This window comes from Equus quagga, chromosome 13, assembly GCF_021613505.1.
Source record: "Equus quagga isolate Etosha38 chromosome 13, UCLA_HA_Equagga_1.0, whole genome shotgun sequence".
NCBI lineage: Eukaryota > Metazoa > Chordata > Mammalia > Perissodactyla > Equidae > Equus > Equus quagga.
The window spans coordinates 82,829,622-82,845,175 of NC_060279.1; the positions used below are offsets into that span (position 1 = coordinate 82,829,622).

The 15,554-nt window shown below is 42.1% G+C and overlaps 1 protein-coding gene across 17 annotated transcripts in view; it reads left to right on the forward strand.

The window, feature by feature from the left end:
• Positions 1-13,473: 13,473 nt before the first annotated feature.
• The window catches only part of PEG3 (paternally expressed 3), a 31,839-nt gene continuing 29,758 nt past the window's right edge, over positions 13,474-15,554 (forward strand). For 15 of the 17 annotated variants that reach the window (XM_046681354.1, XM_046681347.1, XM_046681364.1 and 12 more), the window contains exon 1: positions 13,474-13,643. The gene's annotated coding sequence lies outside the window, so the exon portion shown is untranslated. Of the gene's footprint in view, positions 13,649-15,554 lie in introns of all 17 variants that reach the window. The other 2 variants (XM_046681357.1, XM_046681366.1) reach the window with 2 other exon arrangements.

The following is a 15,554-nucleotide window of genomic DNA, read 5'->3' on the forward strand; positions in this document are numbered from 1 at the left end:
TTTAAATCCTGGCCACTTATTAGCCACATGACTTTGGGCTGGTCACCCAACATCTCTGTGCCTCCTTTTCCTCATCCCTGAAATACCTACTTCACACAGTTGTCTTGAAGTTTAAATAAATTAACACTTTATAAAGTGCTTTAAAAAATTCCTGGCAAATATAAATTCTCAATTAATATTAGCTGTTATTACTTCAAAATAGGATATATTTGGGGTTGAAAAGCCTTGTGCTGTGTTGTTATAATGAAAGACTTGCCTCTTTTCGCTGAAGTGGTACAATTTATAAAGCATAGGAATTATTTGTTCCTTGGAAGTATGAAAAAAGTTGGCCTTAAATGGCAAGGGCTTAGAGCACTTTTTGAAGAAAGCACGCCCTTGACATTTGCTAAGTTTTTATCTGCCTACCTTTCAAGAATGATCCATTTCATTATGGCTTTCCAATTTACTAGCCTAGAAATATACCCAGTGGTGGTTGAGAGCTCAGCTGTCTGACAGATTTGGGTTTGATTGTTGATTCTTCCACCTCCTGGCATGTAACCTGGGACGAGATACTATCCCCTCGAGGCTCGCCTCTCCTCTGTAGAGCTTGGGTAATCATAGTATCTACCTCGTAGAGTTGTTATGAGGATTAAACATAATGCACATAAAGTGCTTGGTGCCAGGCCTTGCCCACTGTAAACGTTTAGCAAACGACAGCTATTACTTTTATTATCCCCCAGGGCACTCTTAAAGTAAGACCCATTTGAGATTGAAGACCATTTGCTAGGTTCTTAAATGGGCAGCGTTCTCTCTTAATCTAGGTTTGGAATGCTTAACAGTATTATAGGAATTATTTGTTCTTAGGACATTGCCCTTGTGAACTCATTAGTCAAAAGTTTTTCTCAAAAAAGGGGGCCCTTTTTTTTTTAAGACTTTCACTGTTCGCATAGGATTATGTTGGGAAGTAGTAAGCAGTGTAGACAGAAAGATCTAGGTTTGAATCCTGGCTCTCTCAACCGGTTAGATTATGACCTTGAGTAGATGATGTCCTCTCTGAGCTGCAGATTTCTCATCTATAAAACATGTATGTTAGTTCCAATTTCATTAAGATTATTGGGAAAATTCAACCAGATATATCTTTTTTAATAACAACTTTATCCAGATATAATTCATATACCATACAGTTCGACCAAAGCGTACAATTCAGTGGTATTTAGTATATTCACAGAGTTGTGTAACCATCACCACAATCAATTTAGAATATCTTCATTACCCTAAAAAGAAACCCTCACTCTCCATTCCCCTCTCCCCCAGCCCTAGGCAACCATTCACTTTCTGTCTCTACACATTTGCCTATTCTAGACATTTCATGTAAATGGAACCATACAATATGTGGGCTTTTATGACTGGCTTCGTTCACTTAGCATAATATTTTCAAAGTTCATCCATGCTATAGCATGGATTAGTATTTCATTCTTTTTAATTGCCAAATATTCTGTTGCATAGATATACCACATTTTATTTATCCATTCATCAGCTAATGGGCATTTTAGTTGTTTCCACTTTTTGGCTATTATGATAATGCTGCTGTATTATGTATATGACATTCATGTACAAGTTTTTATGTGAACATATGTTTTCTAGAAATGGAATTCCTGGGTCCTGTGGTAACTCTGTTTGACCTTTTAAGGAACTGTCAGACTCTTTTCCAAGCAGCACCCAGATGGTTTGTAAAGCACTTAACTCAGTGCCTCACACAGAGCAAGTGCCTCATAAAGGTAGCTATTCTGAGATATTCATTGTGAGAAGTATGTTCTTGAAAGCTACTCTTCTAATTTGGTTAAATGACTTGGCAAGCCTTCTGTCTTTTTTAATGCCCTGGAACAATTTGTGCAACCTAAGAATAATTCGTTCCTTGGGCATTTGAAGGACACTTCCAGTCAAACTGAGATTTCAAGGAAATTCTGCTTCCCTAGAAAATGATGCATTTCTTTAAGGTTTTCCGATTTGTTAGCATAGAATTATGTGGCACAGTGGCCAAAGAGTCTGACCTCTGGAGTCATTTACTGGGTATGCAAGTTTGAGTGAGACTCCGTGAGGTTCAGATTCCTTATATGTCAAACAGGTGATGAGGACACCTTTCTCAGAGGTATTGTAAGGGTGCAGATACATGTAATGCTCGATGCAGTATCTAGCACAAAGGAAGTGTTCAATGAATATTCGTTTGTACTCTCATAGAGCTTGTGGGGTTGAAAATTCCTGGGCTAGATTATTAAAATGTACTGGAGAGTCTTAACATAGGAGTTCCTTGTAAGATATTTCCTAACTTTTTTTTCCTATTCTTCTGGTAGTCAGTTTTGGTAATTTTTATTTTCCTTGAAAATGTTCCTTTTCATTAAAATTTTCATATGTGTTCATCTAAATCTTATTTAATATTAGCACGTTTGCTTTAACTTTTAATAGGTAATATATTTTTGTGGTTTAAAATTCAAAACGGAGAAAAGGGTATTATACAGTGAAAACATCCTTCCCACATCTCATCTCCCAGCCACCAGTTTCCTTCCCTGTAGGTAATCAGTGTTACTAAGTTTTGTGAATAATCTTTCCAAAGTTATTCCATGCATGTAGAAGCAAATGTGTATATATACATACACACACACACATATGTTTCCCTTTTTATTTAACAAATGAAGCATACTGTGTTCAGTGTTCAACACCTTGGCTTTTCACTGAACAGTGTATCTTGGAGATCATGAGATACTTTTCATTCTTTTCTATGGCTGTGGAATTTTCTATTATATGTAATATATGGAATTTTAAAAATCTGTATCTCTTATCTCCAGCTGTTTTTCTGCTTTCTCATTCATGTTTTACTTTTATCTCAGTGATTGTCTTTTTCCTATTTTCTTTAGATGTATCTTGTGGTGGGCCTTTGGCAAAACCAACCAGACAAGAACGCATGATCTTCTTGGCCTGATGATCTGCATTCTGGAAGCCAAATCACTTCTCCATATTGTTCTAGCCATGTCCTGAGGTGTTGACATGTGAGTATGTGTGAAAATCGTGCCATACATTTTTCAGGAGACTTGGATGGGATTTGAGTGCTGGTCACCCCTAGGAGGAGTTCCTGTAACGTGCTAAAGGTTGTGATTGTCAGAGATCTCCAGTCCTTAAATGGCGTACAGGGCTGTGCAAGGTCTGACTTCTCTCTCCAGGCTTTGCTGCATGCCAGTCCATATTCTAGCTCCATGGCTCTCCATATTCCTCTCTGCCACCTAACTTTTGTACATGCTGCTCATTAGGCGTAGAATCTCCTTCCTCAGCACCTGGTCCAGGTCAGACTCTCTGATTGTATATTCGTATAGTACAGTGTATCTTCATCACATTTACTGTTTGGCATTCAGAGTACTTGTTTGGTTATTTGTTTGGCTTCATCCTTGGACTATATGTCCCATGAAGGCAGACACTGCATCTTCTTTGTTGATCATTGTATCCTTAGTGTCTTGGATGTAGTCAGTACTCAATACCTGTTTATTGAATGGTTGAATAAATGAGCATCTACCATTTTGCCAGTACAGGATTAGAGCTTTCTGGCTGGTAAACTTTCCAATTTGAGAAAGACATATGTGAATAACCCTGCATTTTCTAAATAAGTATTTTGATTAGCACGTGATAACTTGACTTCTGGATGCTTTTGCTTCCTATGAGAGAAGGTGCCCACTGTCCTCTTGGACAGGGACCTGTGAGCAGAACATTGGGTAGGTGAGCCCTCTGGCATACGGGAACTCTTGTAGTTCTGAACCTTAACACTGTCTGCCAGACTTGATATATTTTCCTTTTATAACATCAGATTTGTGATAGGGTTGTCCTCTGCCTGTTTTTAATCTTATATGTAATTGTTTGGGGGAACACTTCTTTTAATATTTGGATTTTGGAGCAGTTTTTGTGAAAGAGTTGGTTGCCTTTAATCTGAATGTTTGATTTTGTGTTGTCCTGAAATTCTACAAGAGGGTTAAAAAATAAAGGTAAGTTTACCCTTAAGAAAAATTGGTTAGATTTGCATTACTGAGGAACTCTATACAAATTTGTATACTAAGATATTGACCTATCCAGCACTGAATGAATACACAAGAGTCCTAAATACTGAAGAACTGGTTTCTTTATTTTGTAAAGTAGTGTTTATTTTAACCTAACTGTTTGTGCAGCAAACCAGCTCTCTGCCGAGGCCTTCCAGAGTGAAAGCTCTAGCAGAGACCTCTGCAGGATCCCTACCCAGCATCTCCACTTGCTTGAGTGTAAGCATTTCAGATATAACATATCTAAAAGAGAGCTCTTGATTTTATGCTCTTTCCCTACCCAAACCTGTGACTCAAAGACTTACCAAATAACACTTCCATCTACCCAGTTGCCCAAACCAGAAATGGAGGAATCATTTCTGATATTCTTTACCACATATACACAGATTATCACCAAGATTTGTCTATTTTGTCTTCAAACTACATCTTGTATTTGTTCATTTCTCCTGTCCCCACTGCCACTGTGCTAGTTCAGAGCACTGGCATCCTTTGCTCAGATGGCTGCCTCCTAACTGGTCTTCCTGCTGCTTCTCTTTCCTCTCTGTCGTCCCCCAGTTCTCCACACAGCAGCGGGAATCATCTTACAATGATGTCAGACCTTATTTAAAAGTCTTTAATTGCTCCCCATCACATTGAGGATGAAATTCAAGATCTTTGTCTTGGCCTACAGTTCCTAAAGAGCTGGCTCTTGTATACCTGTACAACCTCATTTTATCCTCCTCGACCTCATTCTTACTATCCTCCAGCCATTCTGGTATCTTTTCTATTTTTTTCCATTATAGTCTTTGTATATTGCTATTTTGTCTGTCTAGAATGTTCTTCCCCTTGTTCTTCCCCGGGCTGGCTGTTTTTCACAATTTAGTCTTAGCTTCTCATTCTCAGAGAAGCCTTCTCTGACTACTCTATGTAACCACCACACAAACACACCCCTCCTCACTTCAGCATTGTGGTTTTTTTCTTCAAAGCCCTTGCCACAATTTTTAAAGGTTTATTTTGTTAACTTACTCATTGTATGTATCATCCCAGCTAGACTGGAGCTCAAAGACATATTTCTCAAATAAATGAATTAGGGCAGGTGTCATTTCAATTCCATTTGCAATGAACCATGACCCTGGCCTAGCATGGGTCTTCTATGTTGTAGGCACTCAACTATTTGTTGAAAGAATGGATGAATAAGCATTTATTGAGAGACTTCTATGTATGAAGCTCTGTGCTAATCCATGGGGTCATAGTACCCAGATAGCCCAATTTATTACAGATTTATTCTAGACCAGAGGTTTTCAAACTTTTTTGTCTCAAGACCCATTTACACCCTTGAAAATGATTGAGGACTCCAAGGAACTTGTGTGTATGTAGATTATACCTATCAATACACTTTTGGAAATTAAAGTTTTAAACGTATGTTAATTCATTTTGAAGTAACAGTAGTAAATCCATAACATGTTAATATAAGCAAGATTTTTAAATGAAAAATGACTTAATTCCCAAAACAAAAGATTACGGAGAAGAGTGGCATTGTTTTATATCTTTGCAAATCTGGCTAAAATGAAAACATCTAGATTCTCATCGGCTTTAGCATTCAATCTGTCACAATATCACATGTCATAGAGCCTCAGGAGAACTCCATCGTACACTTGGGAAAGAAGTGAGAACTGCTATAGATGATTTAGAAGATACTATTTTTGATTCAAGATGGTGCTGTGGGTCTTTGCATTTACATTTCAACCTCTTTTTAATATAAACTTGCAATGATAGAGATGTTTATGACATCTATGTGGATCAAAAACTGAACAGAAAAACACAAGGATATGTGGGGTTGAAGACATAAACCTGCTGGACTTCTGATCTTGAAATAGGCAGAGGTAGTTAAAGTTTGACTGCTGTGGAGTAACGAGGTCCAGAAGCATCTCATGCATAGTGAGGCCCCAGACCGATTGTGTTAAACAGAGGTGAGGGTGGATTCTCCTGACGTGAAATGAGACTGAAAAAACCAGTGATGGTTACTCAGGGCTCCAGCTTATATTAGGAGTGGTGGCAGGAGGTAAAAACATGGCCATGCAGAAAGGGCCAGTCTAAGCTCAAATCTTGCTCAGTGACTAATGCACCCCTCTGTCACATGGCACAGAGCCCCCAGTTGACAATATAAGACGTGTCTCAGGACTGAGTTTCTCAGGGGCAAGGCAGAGACAACTGAAAAAAAAAAAGTTAGATATGGAGGAAAGAGAAATTCAGAGAGGAGGGGAAAAAAATATCCCATAGGAGAAACAGTTAGAAACTAAGATTGCAAAGCACTACGTTAAACTTAGGAAAACTTACAGTAAGCCAGAGAACAAAATCAACAGGACATGAATTCACTCCTGACAAAATGAAATTTAAATTAGACAGTTTTAGTGTGACTTTTTAAGATTCTTGAAAGATAAAGAATAGTATTCATAAAATGTTCATCCATTTGAGAAAGGTGGATATAAAAAAGTACCAATTAAAAATCTTAGACATGGAAAAAAATATAGCCATTGTAAAACACATCAAGGGAAACACTATATGAGATGCAGTTAAAAAGAAGAATTACTCGGGGCTGGCCCCGTGGCCGAGTGGTTAAGTTCGCGCGCTCCGCTGCAGGCGGCCCAGTGTTTCGACGGTTCGAATCCTGGGCGCGGACATGGCGCTGCTCGTCGGGCCACGCTGGGGCGGCGTCCCACATGCCACAACTAGAGGAACCCACAACGAAGAATACACAACTATGTACTGGGGGGCTTTGGGGAGAAAAAGGAAAAAAAAAAATCTTTAAAAAAAAAAAAAAAAAAAAAGAAGAATTACTCATAAAGCAACCTAGAAAAGAATATGAAAAATAAAGAAGTTAAGATAATCAAGGATAGATTAAGAAGGGCCAATATAGTCTAATAGGTTGAGAAGAAGAGTCGAAATGCCAGAAAAGCTGTATTGGCCAAGACATATTGGCCAAGAATTCTCAGAATGGAAGAAAGACCTTCAGTGGTCACACAAGTCCTGAGCAGGATGAACAAAAATAAATCTATACATAATACCTATTCTAAAAGCTGCAGAGGGAAAGACCAATGTTATTGGGAACATTTAGGTTGACAGCAGACCTTCTCATCAGCAATGTTAGATGTGGAAAGACAACAGAATAATATCTTCAAAATGAGAGAAGATAAGGGTCACCTTAGAATTCCATACCTAGATAAATTGTCATCCAAAAATGTCTTTTAAAGCCATTTTTAGAAATACAAATAGATAGACTACCTTATACACTAACTAAAAGACTTAAGGATTTAGTACAATGAGAGAAAAACAGTGAAGGAGGGAAGGAGTGAAATTTAAAGAAACAAGAATGAGTGAATAAATTCTCAAAATATCAGTAAATATAATTAATCATTGATTGTAAAAATGGTTTTTGGTTTGTTTAAAAAAGGTATAGCTAAAATTCTAGACAGTAACCAGGAAGGTGGGAATAGGAAATTCAGTGAATTGCTAAGGTATGCCAGGATCCTTTATTGTTTTATACTCTGTCAAAAAAACATGTACTTTGTGTATAAATTAGGAATTTAAAGATAGACAATAAAGTAACTGAAATATAATTGAAAGTTTCTAAAGTAGCAGAGGGAAAAAAGAATAATAAAAAGAACTTGATCAACTCAGTGGAAGGCAGGAAAGGAGAAAATAAGCAGATGAAAAGGCATATCCATTAAGCAGATATGTCAGAAATTAAAAATGCAAACAGATTAACTCACTGTTACAAGCAGATGACCAGATTAATTTCTTTGATGTCCAGTTTAACAGAGGAAATCATGGACGTGTTTCTACGTAAAAACATGGCCTTGAAATATATAAAGCAAAAACTAAAAGAATGACCATAAGCAATGGATAAAACCATAGGCATAATGGGAGATTTTATTAAAACTATTTAGAAATGGTACATCAAGCAGACAGAAAATTAGTAAGGATACTGAAAATGTAACCACACAATTAATAAGCTTGATCTTACATAGAAATTGGTACCTAACAATTAGAGAATGTGCATTCTTTTCTAACACGTTAAACAATTAAAAATTGATTATATCCTAAGATCACAAAGGAAGTTTGAACAAATATCAAATAGCAACATACAGGCCGTATCATTTGGCTGTAATGCAGTTAAATTAGAAATCTATAATCAAAAGATTTTTAAAGAACCGCAAAACCTAAACACATTACTTTATGTCACTAAGAGGAAATCTAATGGAAACAATGTATACAGTACTGAACAACAATGAAATACATGGAATGAGGTTCAAGTGGTACTTGCAGGGAAAGTCATAGTGTTAAATGTTTCTGTTAAAAATTAAAGAGTAAAAGTTAATGAGTTAAATATGCAAGTCAAGACTCTAGGAAAAGAAACCCAAATAAGTAGAAGGAAAATAAAAAACAGATTAATTAAATGGAGAAGAAGAAAGAATATGGTCAAAAAACCAAAAGACACTTTAAAAGACATAAAATTGTCAAATCTTTAGGAAAACTGAAGAAAACAAGAATAGATGGAATGATATGGGTAACAGAAAAGGGGGCATAATTACCAATGAAGAAGAGATTAAAAATCAAAAGAATACTGTGAATAATTATATGCTAATAAATTTAAGTGAAATGGACAATCTCCTCGGAAAGTATAAATGACCAAAATTGACTCAAGACCATAAGTCCCAAACTAAGGAAACAGTCCAAAATATTCCATGCAAAAGATAATCATATTTAGATAACTTTACAGTGAGTTATACTAGACTTTGAAAAATCAGACTCTTTATTTTTTATAAACTTGTGGAGAATATAAGCAGCAAGTCATTTTATGAGACTTAGCATATAACCTTGATACTGAAACCAGACAAGGATAGTATAATAAAGTTAGAGCTTAGATGCAAAAAACAAAAGTAAAATATAACCCAGTTGTATCCAGTTGTATGTGTATATAAATCAGACCCTCGTAATCACGGTCCAGTAGAGCTTAGGAATGCAGACATGTTTCAGCATCAGAATATTTGCCTTAATTCTCCGCATTAACAGATTATACAAAATACTAAAGTATAATTCCCAATAGATGTAGAAAAGGCATTATATAAAATTAAACTTGTTCGTGATAAAAGTTTTAGAAAACTAGAGCTTAAGGGAATTTCCTTAACCCTCAGTAAAGAGCTTCTACAAAAAAGCTTGTTGTGAGCATTTTTACTTGATGATGAAAGATAAGAAGTATGCCCTTTTCAGGTCTAGAACAAGACTTATTCCATATCACCCCAGAGGTCTTAACCAATGCATTATGATAATGAAATGAGGTATGTTTGTCAATCAGTGTAAAAAATTGTTGTTAAGAAAGATATTAACATTAAAAAAAATCCAGGAAAATCTTTTTGTCTAATAGATAAACTATTAGAACTAACAAGCAAGGTCAGCAAGTTCACTGGATACAAAATCAACATGTAAAAAGCAATAGCAGATAATTCTTCTCAAAAACTCATAACCCAAGATAAATCATGAGAAAATATCAGACAAACTCAAGTTGAGAGACAGTCTACAAAATATCTGACTGGTGCCCCTCAGAGCTGCTAAAGTCATGAGAAACAAGGAATACTGAAAAGCTGTCACAGCCCGAAGTTGCCTAACGAGACATAACAACTGAGTGTAATGTGATGTCCTGGATGGGATCCTGGGACAGAAAGGAAGACATTTATGGAAAAATGGATGAAATCCAAATAAAGTCTGTAGTTATATAGTTTTGTATTAATGTTAATTTATTCATTTTGACCATGTACCAAAATTATGTTAGATGTTAACATCAGGGGAAACTGGGTAAGGAATCTTCATACTGTCTTTGCAACTTTTCCGTAAATCTGAAGTTATTAAAAAAATGCTATACCACTGTTGTAATCCAAAAATAACCAATTAGATAAGTAATAAGAGAAAAGACCCCCTAAAGTCAAATAGGACCTTTATAGAAAAAAAATTTACAGTATACAGTTCATGGCTGTAGAAGACATGAATAAATGGGCAGCATAGACCAGAGTTAAAGGTGGGAGGCCTTGATACAAGGTTTTCACTTTTCTCTAAATTGCTCTATGGATTTAAGAAAATGTCAGTTGAGATCCCTAGAGAATATTTCATCAAACTTGACAAGCTAATTCTAAAAGTTATTTGAAGATAGAGGGCTAAGAATAGCCAGAGAACTTTTGAAAAACAAGGCACAGCAGCTGCCCTTTCAGATATCAAGCTACTGTAAAGCTGTAATAGTTACTATGATATGTTAACACACAGAAATAGACACATGGGCCAGTGGGACAGACTAGAGAACTGAGGAACAGGCCCACTCATATATAGAAATATGTCGAGAGAAAAATGAGATCCCTACCACAGAACATATACAAAAGTAAATGTAAAGAAACTTAGACTTAAGGCTATTAGAATATCTTTATGACTTCAGTGTGGGGAGGGATTTCTCAAGGTATAAAAAGCATAAATCTGAAGGAAGAGACTTAAATTTTACAGCACCAATATTTAACACTCTTCTATGACGAGAGATATTGATGGCTTTTCTTTTAACCTTGTTTATGGTACGGATTTTAGACTTATATTGAAGCATGATTGGGGTAGGGGACAGGAGGTAATACAAGCTGGAACATGCCGTCTTATTTGCCTTTAAAGAAGATCACCCTGGACACTGTGTAGAGAGTACTGGAGGAGTTTGGAGTGGAAACAGGTGGTCAAGTGAGTAGGCTAATATCTAGGGGAAATGAGAGTGATTAGGATACCATGCGGAGGGAACTCTTGGGACAAATTTGGGATGTGTCTTGGATGTAGAGTCAGCAGGATTTGCTGGTGAACTGGATATTGGTGGTAAGGAAAAGAGGAATCAAGAAAAATTGTGAGGTTTTTAGCTACTGCAGCTGGTGCTGTTTATAGAAATGGGGAAAAGGGAAATTAATACTTGTTTTAAATGGTTAGAGTTGCCTGTTAGACATCCAGGTGGAGCAGTAAGCTCCCAAGCAGACAGTTGGATATACGAGACTGGGCTTCTGTGGAGAGTTCTGTGGCAGAAGATTTAAATTTGGGAGCCGTTGGCATGTAGGTGGTATTAAAACCATGCTACTAAGTGAGACTGCTACCTAGGGAGTGGATGTGGATGGAGAAGTTTAGCGACTGAGTTCTGAGCATTTAGATGTTGAACAGAGCAGAAGCTGCCTAAGATGACGGATAAGAGGCCATTGACATGGGGGCAAAACCAAGATAGTGTAGTGATCCTGAAAACAAGCTAGCATGGGTTTTTGTTTATCATCACTGTTTGTTTGTTCTAATGAGAATGTTGAATGTTACTGAAAGATCAAGTGAGATTCAGAACAGGATTCCTAGCCGCATAGGGCATTGTGGAAATTGCCAAGCAGTTTTAGGGGTGTGGAAGGGGTGGAAGCCTGTATTGTATAGTAGAGGGAGAGAATGTGTGGTAAGGCCATTGAGTTTGTGACAGAAGACCACTCTGTCAAGAGGGGTGTTTTTTGGTTGGGGGAGAGAGTGCTGAGAAAAGGGGTACTAGTTGGAGGAGCTCTCAGAGCATGTGGTATGTGATAGGAATGAATGATCCAGGATCCAGAGAGACACTTGTATTTCAGACAGAGGATTGAGAAGGAGAGAGGGGATGGGGTCCACAGAATGTGTTCAGATCACCTCCAAAACCATAACCAAATATTAGGTTCACCTGGGGAGCTCCGAAACAAACACAGGTCTGTGGGACCCTGTACATTCAGTGTTTAACACTCCCCAGCTGATCGGAACAGGTAGCCAGGTTTGAAAACCTCTCACCCAAGGGTGGTACTACATTCACTTTCACTGGTACTTCTAGAATTTCTATAGAGGCTGGTGGAGAATATGTTCTGAAGGTGTGTAGCAAACACAAGGTTTTCATTGCTTTTATGTTTCTGTGGCACTACTGGGTGAGAAGAGGGTGTTGAAGACTTGGGAAGTTTAGACGTCCCCTAACCCAAACCGGTAGCTTCACAATGTAGCAAGCAACCACTGATTTATATTTACACTTACTAAGTATAAATATAAAATTTAATTTTGGGTATCATATTCTATGTGCTCTTAGGTAACTTGATTTTTGTAATTAATTGTATTTTATGAATTTTTTCCTTTAAAGTTAAAATCATACTTTTTTACTGGCCACATAAAATTGCAATGTATGGATTTACCAGAATACAATTTAATTCTTCTGCAGAGGACATTTTTCTAATAAAACATGCTCCGTGAATATGCTTGCATATTATCTTCTGTACATCTCTGATTATTTCCTCGAGAGTGGAATATTGGATCAAGGGAGGGTACATTAACGAGCTTTTTATAATTCATTGATTTTACTACTAGAAAAGAAATACATAACTTCTTTCGAGGAGATGCAAACAGTGTGAACTTGAGAAGGGAAAAATCTTTCCTTCATCCTCTTTCCCCCCATCCCTTTTCCCTAGAGGTAACCAGTTAACAATTTCTTGTATACTTTTTCAGAAGTTTTACCTGAAAATGTGTTCATCCTTAACAAACAAACAAAAACACTTACCAGTTCATTTCTACCCCCTTCAGCACCTCGTGCGTTTCACTAACTATTACACAGTCCTGGTGTGTCTTAGCCCCACACCGCGCTAGCCTGTGAGTGAGTCACCCCGGGTCCGCTCTGCTTCTGTCGCCCGCGGTCCCGCTCTGTACCACCGCCTGCGGCGCGCTTGCAGGGGCTGCGTGGACGGCGGCTCTCCTCGTGGAGAACGCCCGTCCCCCGCGCTTGCCCGGGCTCTCCGTTTTACACTCCGTTGAGTCAGGTCGTGATTTTTCTCTCTTAGGTCTCAGCCATTTGTATTTTCCTGTGAATTGCCAGTTTCCTTCCCTTCTGCCCATTTTTCTGGCTTGGTTTGGTCTTTATCTTAAGAGCTCTTCGTTTATTAATGAAGTTAGCCCCGTGTCTTTCATGTGTCCCAGGCGGAAAGTCTTGTCTCTTACTTTCTCGTTTGTCTTTAGACTTCGACATACATGTTTTTGCCCGCCGGATTTTCATTTTTTAGACAAATGTATGTCTTTTTCTTCGGTGGTTTTGCGTTTGGGTGTTGTTAGTGGGCCTTTCTTCACATCACCCCCTTTCTTTGTTTGGGGGTCGCTCACAGCCACTCACCCGCCCCCCCCTTTTTCTAGACCCCTTTTTGGGGCCCCTCGCCTCAGCTCAGTTGACGTCAACCTCCTGCTTTGGCGCCAAGCTGTTGCCACGGCAACCGTGGCCTGATTGGCAGGGCCAGGGGGCGTGGCAAGGGGGCCCAGGGCGGCCAGCACAGCCGCTGATTGGCCCGCGCCAGAGCCCCGCCTCTGCGGAGATCCTGACAAGGAGTCGCGGGCAGCGGCTCGGCGCAGACGCCCGGGAGCTGCTGGAGGACGAGGTCGGAGAGGGGCAGCGACATGTCCACCCTGGGCTGGTGGCGCCGCCGGGCGCCTGGGGCCATGTGGGCGCGCTAGACGGCGTGCACGCTGCTCTGGGCCGGCCGGGCGGTCGGGCGGTGAGGTGCGGTGCGGTGCGGTGAGGTGAGGTGAGTCCGACCGCCCCGGGCCTCGCACCTCTGCGTCTGGACGGTGTGCCGGGCGGGACGGCAGTCACACGCCGCAGGTCCGGCCCTCGGGCGGCCAAACGGGGGTCCCCAGAGAGTCAGCGAGGCATGTCGCGCTTGCCGCAGCGGCGCCATCTTACACGGCTGGCCAGGGTCTCGGGGGCGGGCCGCCCCGCTGAGGGGCCACGGAGTCTGGGGGCTGCCGCGCCTTTTTTCCTGGGTGGAGGTGGGGACGGGGATGGACGGCTGTCCATCAGCCCGCAGTCGAGGGTAGCACTGCCACGGGCTCCTGTTGCGGTAAGCCCGCTCGGGTGGGTGCTGCAGAAGGTGGCGGGAGGAGTGGCCCGATGCTAATGCGCGGGCTAGCGTGATTTCGGGCGCCCCCGCTTTTGTCATCTGGGTCTGGGGGCTGCAGAGTGCTCGCCCCATCCCTCGGGGTCCCCGATTGGCCGGTCCCCCGGCCACCCCCGCATCCATGCCAGCCTTTGGGGGCGGGGCTTGTTTGCCGCATTGGCGGTGGCAGGGGCGGGCCGAGGGCCGTGGTGCCTGCGGGTATTTGCTCTGGGCGTGGCGGGCTGGGAGCCCCACCCACCCCGGCGCCATCTTTGGCTGGGCGGGTAAGGGTTGCTTCACAGGCCCTGTCCTGATTGGCTGGCTGCGCGCTGGGGCGGGGCCAAGGGCTGTGGTGTCTGCAGGTCCCCTGGGCACTGACCGTCTGATTGAGCCCCTCCTACCTCGGTACCACCTTCGATTGGGGCGGCCGTGGCCAGCTGCGCAGGCGCCGTCTTGGCTGGGTGGCCTCATGGGCGGGGCCGAGCGCTGCAGTGTCCCTTGCAAGCTGCGGGTCCTGCCTGCCGCGCACCTTCTTTGCTGGTCGCGGGTCTGGCCGCAAACACTTGCCGCGATGGTGCCACCTGGCCTAGCATGGGGTCTGAACTCGGACTTCTGAGATTGGGCCTCGGCTAGTGACTGGGGGCTGTCTTACCGCCCTGGCTAAGAAAAGATAATATGTTATCTCCTGGAGAATCCCGTGTGTGGTGAAGCAGGCGCTGTGCCCAGATTTGCCGCGGCTGCCGCTGCTGTGGCACTTTTTGTCCTCAGGGACAGGGCTGCAGGCTGTCACTGTGCCCGCTGTTCCTCCTTGGCTGGGTCAGAGGGCTGAGAGCCTCACCCCTTCCCCTGTCGTTGCCTTCTCGAGGCTGTTTTCACCCTACCATGTGTCTGGCTTCATCCTTGGCTGGGGGCGCTGGGGGCGTTGGGGGCAGCCGAGGGCTGTTGCGCAGGCGCCCTGTCAGCAGGGCTGAGGGGGTGGGGCCAACGTCTTTCCTGGGCCTGAAGCGCTGCAGAGCCCCACCCACTCTGGCACTAAGAATGTTGGCCGATAGGTGGCAGCAGAGGCTCGCTTGAGGAGGCACCATTGTGAATGACAGTGGAGCTGCAGGGGGCGGGCCCAGGGGAGGGGCTGTCGCGCTTGAATGATTGATAAGAGGGCTGCAGAACCCTGCCCACTGTAGCGGTTGGTTGGCTTATCGGTAGCAGCGAGCCTACTGCGCAAGTGTCATCATGAATGACATGGAGCTGCAGGGGCGGGGCCCATGAAGGAACGCTCGTGGTTCGAATGACTGACGGGGGACTGCATACCCTTTCCCATCTAGCGCTGTTGGCCTAGCGGGTGGCGGCTGAAGCTTACTGCGCAGGTACCCTCTTGAATGATGGTTGTACTGTAGGGGGCGGATCTGAGGGAGGGGCTGTCCTGAGTGACTGACGGGGGCTGCAGAGCCCCGCCCATTCTAGTGCTGTGTTGGCCAGTAGGTGGCAGCCGAGGCTTCCTGCGCAAGCGCCACTTGAATGACAGTGGCGCTCAGGGGGCGGGCCCAAGGGAGGGGCT